The sequence below is a fragment of the Passer domesticus genome, chromosome 1, assembly GCF_036417665.1.
Source record: "Passer domesticus isolate bPasDom1 chromosome 1, bPasDom1.hap1, whole genome shotgun sequence".
Lineage (NCBI taxonomy): Eukaryota > Metazoa > Chordata > Aves > Passeriformes > Passeridae > Passer > Passer domesticus.
In genome coordinates this window covers 105,533,473-105,542,002 of record NC_087474.1, presented here as the reverse complement: position 1 = coordinate 105,542,002, position 8,530 = coordinate 105,533,473, and positions in this window count along the sequence as shown.

Below are 8,530 nucleotides of genomic sequence, written 5' to 3'. Positions count from 1 at the left end.
TATTAGTTGTTTTGACAAATTTGTTATTTTGGCTAGGGATGGTCATAACTATTTCATTACAATTTTTGTATTGTGAAAAGTGTAGTAGTTATTCTTAAGAGTCTTTTTCCACCAAAGTGTTATTTCTACATTTAAAATAAATAATCAGAAAAATGCTTATTGTTATCAAAATTTCTGATAATACTTTCTTTCATTACTCTCTCTGTAAGAAATAATATTGAATTATCATAGTAAATGGATATTGCATCTAAATAAAACCTTTAAAATCAGATACTCATAATGAACAGAGAGCAGAGCTGTCTGCCAAATTTGCATTTAAAAAGTTCTTAAAGTTTGTTATAAATTTTTTATAAATTCTTAAAAGGTGAATTGTTCTGTTCTGACCATTTACCTTGAGAAATGAAAAGTTTTAGGCCTTGAACATGAAAGTCCATGCCCATTTTTCTGATTTATTGTGCTACTGTGTAGCTAATATTAACCTACACTGCTGTGCAAGTTTCACTTTGTTCAAGGTTAGGACAGTATTAAAGTCAAAACATGCCACATATAAGAGACACAAAAGAAGTCAAATTAAGAAATCTTCTGTTTTTACATTCCTTCATGTTACTTCAGGTAGTCTTATTTTATGTTTAAACTGACCAATGACATATTTAAATTAGGATTTGAGGTAATTTCTTTCACACTAGTAAGTTCAACACATGCTAAAAAAACTTTCAATGTTCAATTGAATTATGCACTAGGGTAATTAATGTTCATGCTTTGATCTTCTCAAAATTAGGCAGAAGTAAATGCAATCTAGAATGGACACAGTAGAGAATGAACAGAAGCTCTTGAAAACTCAACTTTTTTCCCCAAATCCCTAGGTCTCAGAAGAAATTTTTCTATTTCTTATGCATGCTTTAATATCCTGTTGGCTTCCTTTGCACATGGATTTTTGGAAGAATAATAGTGAGTTTTTGTTCTCTCATCACACTGGGGGAAAAACTGGAAACAGAAGTTTCTGGAATGCTTTTACATGGAAAATATGACTGGAAAAAATCTTAGCAGTAAAACTATAAACAGAAGTGGGGGAAATGCAAAAAATTTTAAAATCATAATTATTTTCCATCCATATCTGATGCACAGGTTCTGAGTTTCTGAGCTCCTTTTTAAAGCCTTGTTAAAAATGTGAACATAAGCCAATGCTTGCATTTATTTGCTCTGTATCAGCCCCATGTTATTCAGGTTACAGAGTGAGATTTTTGAAAGTTAACGCAAAGTATAACTCCTGTCATTGTACATAGTCCAAGGACAATCAAAAACCCCCTGTGAAAATCCATAGTATGCCAAGTAACTGAAGGCTGTACTTCCAAGCACTTCAGGAAAGAGGTGGCTTGAGGACTGTATAATCAATCTGAATTCTGTCATCTCCAAATCCATGTCTCAAATCTCTTCCTTCTCCTGCTTTTGTAGTAATGGGGTACTTCCAGGCAGCCTGGTGTGGCTGCTTTATACATTGTTTAGCAGTAGTATAAACCTGGCCTGGGAATGTGCCAAGGTGAATTTAGCATGCAGCCAAGATTTTTTTTCCTGAAAAACACAAGTCAAGAGAAGACACATTTCATTTATTTGTACCTTCAGTCAAATGTGAATGTGATTCCACAAAAAGAGAAAATTCAGTCTTGTCACTCACAGATTTCCTCCCTTCATGCTCCCCAGTCTGAAGCAAATAGCAGACAATGTGGACATTTTGAAAAACTTCAAATTGGAAAGCATCAGACATTTTGAATATATAAGCTCTAACAAGCTACTATTATAATGTTCAGGAATAGATTTTCTGAACTCAGGTCTTGACACAAGAAAGAATATGCCATTCACTATTAAAAATCAACAAGTAGAAAAGCATTGAAAAGCTGAAAAAATAATAGTGCCAATACATTAAAAGAAGTCCTGTTTGGTCCCTCTTTCTCAAAGCATCTCTGTAAAATACGTTTATTTCTTATGCAAACATGCAAGGCAAAAAAATCCCATAACCTAAAGGGAAATTTTATGAGGTAGAAATCTTCAGTAGCTTCCTACATAGGACATAAATGAGGGACTGCACATTTTTCAGCATGTAAGTGGAATTATCTTTTTGTAAGTTATACATTAGACCCACTCAAAACCCAAATGCATTCATACACACCATTGATATCAGAATAGGCCTCCAGCTGCACAGCTTTATTAAAAAGAGATATGGTAGAGCACTACAGGGCTTTGTAACTGCTGTGGAACAGAGAGAGAGATTTTCACCTGCTGCTGTATGGCAGAGCTGTAGTAAGATGTGATCCTTAGGAAGGCATTAATACATATAAATATATATACACACATAAATCTATGCTTAACTACATAAGTTGTTTAGAATGTATCAGGAAAGTGACGCAAAAGCATTATATAACTCTTAAATAGAAGGAAAAAACTGAAGAAACCATAAAATAAATGCAATAAAAAGAAGAAAGCCAGCTTACCCTATTTCAAACCTTTTTACAAGATTAGAGAAAAAGTAGTAAAATAACTAGTTCATATGTTGGACCTGCCCATTCAGTCCTTTGCAAAACCCAAACTGTTTATGCCTTATAAGAAAACAGGAAAGTGTGAAGAGATTCCTTCCTCTGATGCCATACTGTGACTACATCCTAACAAAGGTTTGATTTTTTTTGTTGTTGTTGTTGCTCTGAGGACCCACATTTAGGTTTTCTGAATACCTGGTTAGTTACATGTCAATGACCTTAAGTAATTTTTGGGAGTATTCAGAGGAGATCCACTGTCACCTTTTTAGAGTTTGATCCAATGTCACAGTAGCCATTGAACACTTGTTCATTGCCTGATTTAGAAGCCTACAATGAAAAATGCCAGCAATTAAACCTTATGCTCACTCTCTCTCCAGAGAACAAACATACCTTCAGGAAGATTTTGAAATGGTGAGTTTTTCTTCTTAGCTTCAGGTAGCACTGTACATCTTTTTGATTATACATAAGTAGGTTTTATATTTTTATGGTTTTCAACTGGCATTCCTATGTCACAGGATTACGTGTACTTTCTCCATGAAAACCTAATGTCATTGGTTTTGTAGAGGAATGCTGAAGAACAGACTGTATATTTCTCACTTCTGCAGTGACCCAGCTGTATGCAGAGGCATGAAGTTTCCTAGGACTGTCAACGACTGCATCTCTGGCAGCTTCTATTGGGCTCAGTCTTTCACCTTTCTTCATTTAAAAAAAACCACCAAAAAAACCAAAAACAAACAAACAAAAAAAAAACCAAAAGAACCCCAGTGCTTCTAACAGTAAGCAGTAAATGAAATTATTTCACTGAGTTTCCTTTAAATAGGGTAGGAGTGAAAAAGAGACTTTGTTTTCCATTTCTCTTAATTGTTTGGGATGGTATGATGACAATAAGAGCGTGGTGTTGGGGTGAAGAAATTGAGTCAATCCTGCCTTTATCAATTACCTACTGTGGACCTAAGTTGCAAGTTTTCATATTGCAGAGGAGGGAAGATTTAGTTTCACATGTCTATGATGTTTTATTATTAGAAGGTAATTTTCTGTAAGCATACTTATGTATAGAAATTATTCTGAGTACCCAAATATTCCCTCGTAATAAATAGTGAATTTGTTGGTTAAGCTTAATTTTTTTAAAAAATCCCAAAACATAGTATTTTGGCAAAGGTAGAAAGGTTATTTGTTGTGAGATATGTTTTTAATTGTAAGTGGAATGCAAAACTTAGCTGTAATAATAAATAGTAAAGGCATTGCAATCAAAGATGATCTATAGTTAATATTTTTGTGCATGTGTGTAGCAAGTAAAATTGATAGCTTAATGTATTAAATAACACTCTTACAAAAGGAATATTAAATAAGATAAGATAAATAAGACCTAAAGGATACACTGGATGTATTTGAACGTCTTTCTTCAAAGGTTTCACCAAAATGATATTTCTGGGGGTTATATGACCCTCTCTTCTGATCCCCGTTAAAGCACAGAAGGTAAACAAGCAACTTTTCTGATTCTAAGGAGAAAGAATGTTGAATTTTTCACTTGATTTATGCTTAGGTGGCTTTCTGCTGTGGCTTTCCTTAATAATCTTAGTGTGACTGGTCAGGAATGGAATCAGCAAAGCTATGAAGAATTAATTAGGATCTTCTCAATGTAATGTCATCCAGTTGTTAAGCTTATTATGTCACTCATATTTAGGGTTGTTCTACTGCCCACCAGGCTCTGAAAACATCATCTACAATCTCACACCCACTATTAATATCCATTTATTGAATTCTGGGAAAAGATCAAGAGTGATGTAATTCAAAAGCCTTGTTTTAAGTCCCCCTTCTTTTTAATCTTGGCAGATGCCTAACCACCACTGTGCTTGTTGCCATTTCAAACCACCATGACCTTCATACAGGATGAAAGAAATATGCTATTTGTAGCAAAATTCTTCAGTATGCTTAAAATTAACAAGCTGGGAACTATAAGAGTATCAAACTTTAATTAATAAATATTTTCTAGCTAAAAATGCCATCCAGAAAAGGAGTAATTCCAGAAAGTGCTGGTCTTAGAATATGAATTTTAGATCCATAGGAGGAAGAAAAAAATCTCAGTTTTCAATAAAGATAATAGCTACTGGAAATTGTGTAACAGTTGCAATTATCTGAACTTGGAAATGAATAATAATACTGGTTCCTGATTAAAATAGTTTGTCATATTTAAAGGGTAAAACTAGGTTTTACCCCTCAATCTGTAGGGAAAAAAAGAAAAAAAAAAAAGAAAATTACAGGCAGCAAAGACCAAACATTAAAATTGCCTTCTCATAAAAGATAATAGGCAAGTAACAGAATTCACAAATTGACAGTCACAAATGGTCAACCCAGAAACTTCTATCAAATTATTACTGTTGCCTGAAAATATATTTAGTGCTTTAAACTGGTAGGTTTGTGGAGAGTACTCCTATAAAATTACTGTCTTTGGTGCAAAAGAATGAGTTAGGTGCCCAGGTCTGTATAACTAAATTGAAGCTATAAAAAAAAAAACAACAAAAAAAATTGTAGTCAAATAAGTCAGATGATGATGGATTCCTGGATGATATTTAAACATTCATAAAATGTTCAACTCCATTTTGCAGACATACACAAGAGCTTTATTGCACTGTTAGGGCAGGAGAGCAGATAAGAGTTCTATTATAAGTTACACTTTGGACCCATTTGTGCATGAACAGATCCTAACATGCACATTTAGAGGCAAATGAATGCATGCTAGAGAAGATTTTCTCATTCAGCCTAAAATGTCATAATTTTTTTGAAATGTGATAAGAGAGCAATTTTTCAGAGAGAAATTATCTCATCTGAAAAGCCTGTTTTGAACTATTTGACCTAGAAAAAATTCGTAAATTTCATTTTTTCAAAATAATGTCCATCCATCTTCTATTTTCTCAAGCTGCAGCTTAAACTGCCCTATATGGGGAAAAAATACATTAACTACAATAAAATAGCAATGAATATTAACCTTAAAGGATAAAGGATTGAGGATTAGTCATGTACACAATGTTGTGGTACTTCTAAAGAATTACAGAGTGTCTGTGATGTTAATATTGAACCATTCTGCAAAGTTATTCAGGTAAGATTAAGTGGTGAAATCATACACATATGTGATTGAAGATAAGTAGGGAAATATTTATGTTTTACACTGTGCATTCCCTGAAGGGGTGCCTACCACCTACTCTACCTGATATTGCAGGCAATGGAGGGTGAGGAATGACGATTTGGTAACACATTAAAAACAGCTCCACTTCCAGTGGAAAAGCACATGGCTGTGAAGACTGAAATAGATTTTCCCTCCTGCCACTCCCCACCTACCCACGCAAAGGACCTAAGCTGGAATTGCTGGGGTTGTGCAGAGCCAAACAAGCCAGTGTCAGCCCAGGGAAAATGCAGACTGCAATCATGATTTCTGCAGGCTTCAAGAGTGATGCTTGGTTTCTCTCTGGATTTGAAGGCACAGCCACATTCAGGATTCTGTAAATGCCATATAATCCCCAGATCTTGGGCCTTCCCACAAAAGTTAGAGCTCCTTATGATCCCATACTTCTGTGAGTCCTAGTCTTGTCCTGCAAAAGTTACAGGTACTGACAGCAACCACAGAATGTCTCTGTAAATCTGGCATCTATTTCCTACAGTCAGTCCGGATACACTCATACAACAGTGGAGTATGCAGAGGTTTGGGGTATGGTCACCCAGGATGTTCTCAGACCAACAAAGGTTTGTACACTCACCTGAAGGAGGTGTCTCATCCTGCTCTCAAAAGCTTCAGTACATTTTGTGGTAAAGTAAGTAATGCTCAGGCAGAGATTTGCCTCCTCCACTGCCACTAACACTGCAATATTCTGAAATATGTGATATCTACCAAGACCACTCTTTGAACTTGTGAAAGCTGTGAATATCTGGAAAAGTTCTGCATCCAGACACCTTCCTCTGCTGCAGGGACTGCTTGCAGTGTTAGGGGCTGGTGCAGTGTCAGTGCAGCTGGATTTTAAATAAGCCATTTTGTGAACAAAACCAGTGAACTCTAAACTGCTAGAATTCTGTTATTTTTTTCCTCTATTAGACATGGCCTCAGTAATTACATCTTACTCACTGTCTCCTGCAACATCTGGACAAAGGAAACTCACACTGTGTATAGTCCAGAAGTGTGATCAAAAGGATTAACTGGAAGATAATAGCAATGCTGAATATGTGATAGTTGAACATTTATTTGACTTCCATTACTGATAGGACAAGTCACAGTCTGTGTTCTTCACCTGACATCAGTTTTTACAGAATTTCTAAGCTACAACCCACATTTCAATTTTTCTTACTCCAACCAGACTGATCAGCCTGCACAGCTGTGTCAAGTTGGACAAGTATCCTGTGCATGTTCTCAAGGATGGTCCCTACATAGACATGTTTCCCAGTACATTCCTGCACATCTAGACCTTTCCTACACAACTGGTTAATTTCTTTCTCTCAGATTTCCCCACCTACACCTCTTAGCTGGTTGAGAGTTACAAATGGAGGCACATGTTTGGATACTTTGGAGCACTATGGGTAAAAGTTGGATAATAAAACATTTGAAGTCCCCTGTCTTAACAAAATACTCACCACAGCTGTCACAATGAAATACATTCGTTTGCATATCACCACCAAAATCAGCCTTCCCAATTAGACAAAATTCAGGGCTTTAAGAAGACAGTTTCCTTAAAACATGGAGTTGCAACAATGCAGCAAAAATACGGAAAAAAATAAGGCAACAAAATTTGTGATGAAGGCTATATTTAAGAATAGTCACATTTTGTTCCTCAGAATTTTGGCTAGATTCCACCCCTTTTTTCATTAGGTCAAGCTGAAGTCTCCTTTGAATTTAAGTCAGATCTATCTTCCTCTTATTTTTTCAGGCTCTTGCTGTTTTCTCTCACAGAAATGGGTAAGAAGGGGAAAGGATGGGTCAAACCTAATACAAAAATATGCTAAGATATATTGTCCTAGCTTTTACTTGTGTTTTGGAAGACTTTGGCTGTGAAATTGGCACTGAGACACTTTCTTGTGTCACTCCCTTTTCTCCTTGTTCTTAAGGTTCTTCCACTACCATTTCTATGCTACTTAATTTCCACATTCTTTGGTGTAGGCTGCTTTTTTTTTCCCCCTTGTGCATATTTCTGTACACACATTTGTAAAATATCGTTCTTTCTATTAGAAGAAATACAAAGTGAATAGACTTCTTTTATACACTCAATATCACTAGCTTTAGCTTGCAATGAAATTTATCTTTTTGAAGACTCTATCAGAAGACCAGGTTGAAATGCTACCTGAGAGAATAGAATTGGTGGAAAACCAGATAGGAAAATCAAATATAATAACTTTCCTGTAAGACAGGAAGGATGGTAGGAAAAGAACATTCTTAAAGTGCATTTGGTAGCTTTTGATCCAGTTCTTTTCATTAACAGACTGTAACTCTGACTGTTTATAGACTAAAAACCCATACAAAACATAAAGAAAGGTAGTAAATAGGTGAAATATTTTTTAATGCAGGACTTCCCAAGGCAGACATGCTAGAAAACTTGGATGAATTAGAATTCAAGTTTGTCTTAAATCTTAAGTGCACTTAGCTAAGTTTTAACTTTCAAGTCTTTATGATAATTATAATTGAAAATAATATTTTCTATACAACATGGGATTTCATTCCCTAAAAGTTTTCATGGAGCTCTTTCTGAAGATTATTGGAGTATTTTAAGTAAAATGCCAAACATATTATTTTAAATAGAAAGCTTATGTGCTATTCACCATGTTTTATGTTTAGAAATTGGCAGAAGCCAGTCAGAAAATTAATGATTTTATAGCTATATTTGTTTGCAAGGGGATTTGCTCTAATGGGTTGCCTAAGATTTAGCTTTCTTAATTTGAAACATTATTTCTCCACAAGCAGAAACTCAGCACCATTCTCTTAGATAATTACACTTCATGGTCAAATATATCAGCCTAAGCCCTTT